This window comes from Dama dama, chromosome 24 (genome assembly GCF_033118175.1).
Source record: "Dama dama isolate Ldn47 chromosome 24, ASM3311817v1, whole genome shotgun sequence".
In the NCBI taxonomy this organism is placed as follows: Eukaryota; Metazoa; Chordata; class Mammalia; order Artiodactyla; family Cervidae; genus Dama; species Dama dama.
This window is the reverse complement of record NC_083704.1, coordinates 60513056-60514354: the sequence shown is the minus strand read 5'-3', so window position 1 is coordinate 60514354 and position 1299 is coordinate 60513056. Positions and strand designations below refer to the sequence as shown.

The window sequence follows — 1299 nt, the reverse complement described above, 5'->3', positions numbered from 1 at the left end:
TATTTAATTAGGTTCTTTGCAAGAAGTTCAGAATACTACTTTGTGAGGGTAAATTCCATTTGTGAGAGCAAACACAGAGCGGAGGTAGCCCTGGAGCTGAGGGACAGCTTTGATTCTTCGCAGAATCTGTGAGTCCACAGCTTTCTGATCAGCCTTGCGCTGCTCTGTGATCTCGTATTTCTCTCTCTCTCTGTGTGGAAGATCTCACCCTCTTGGTGTCTCGGCTTATGCAGCTTCTTCTTCTTGAAGTAAGTGTCAGTGAGATGTTCTGGGATTTTCACACCACTGATATCGATTTTGGTGGAGGTGGCAATGACAAATTTCTGGTGTGTTCTACGCAGAGGAACTCGATTGAGGGATAGAGGCCCAGTCACAAGTAGCAAGCCACTGCCCAGCTGCTTCAGGAAAATGACCCTCTTGCCTCCGTGGCGCCCCGTGAGGATGATCAGAACGGTCCCAGGAGTGACGCTGGCGGGCAGCTTCCTCACGTGCTTACTGAACGGTTTCTTGCCGTGACTCAACAGTTTCCGAGGCACATCTTCAGTAGGGTAATACCTAGGCATTTTGCGGAGTTTGACCACCCGGGTACCACCATTCTTGTCGCCACCAACTGGTTTTGTGACAGTAGCAAGAACCCGAACCTTCTTTTTCTTTTCGACCTTGGATTTAGCTGCTGAATACTTTCTCTTGTACACGGCCTTTCTGGAGTACATGGCTGATTGGGAATATCTGCCAATTCCTCTGACCAGGACAGGGTTTCAGCTGCAGTGGGGCTTCCCCTTCTTAACTTTCTTCACCACTGCACCTTTTTAGCCTTGTTGACAGCATCAGCCTTCTTGGCTTCAGGTTTTTTTCTCCTTAGTATCTGGCTTCTCAGCCTTTTCACCCGCCATCTTGCAAGATGGGAAAGAGCCACCCCCCTCTATTTTTAAGGGGGAAAAAAAACCCTATTTATTTTGATACAATTTCAAACAAAGAGAAAAGGAACTCCCATATTTTTAATCATCACAATATATTTGTCCAGGGAATAAATAGGTACTCAAACACAGCAAAAAGCTCATCTTAATTCAGAAAGCACCAATATACCCAAAATGAAAATCCAAAACAAAGATTAATCTTGGCTGAAAGTTCCAAAGCCAAAGGGGGAAATGAAGGGTGTCTAATATTTTTTGCACAATTCTTACTCACTTCTGTATTTATCCTCCCTGAGGTTTACTTATAGCAATAAATAGATTCATAAAAGCTCAGAGAAATCTTAAGAGACCCTTCAGTGGAACCCCTGGCCCCACCTCCCATGTG

At 45.0% G+C, this 1299-nt stretch overlaps 1 pseudogene; it reads right to left on the bottom strand.

Annotated features, from left to right (window-relative positions):
- LOC133045499 (large ribosomal subunit protein eL6-like) lies at nt 1-895 on the bottom strand (annotated as a pseudogene).
- Nucleotides 896-1299: the final 404 nt, after the last annotated feature.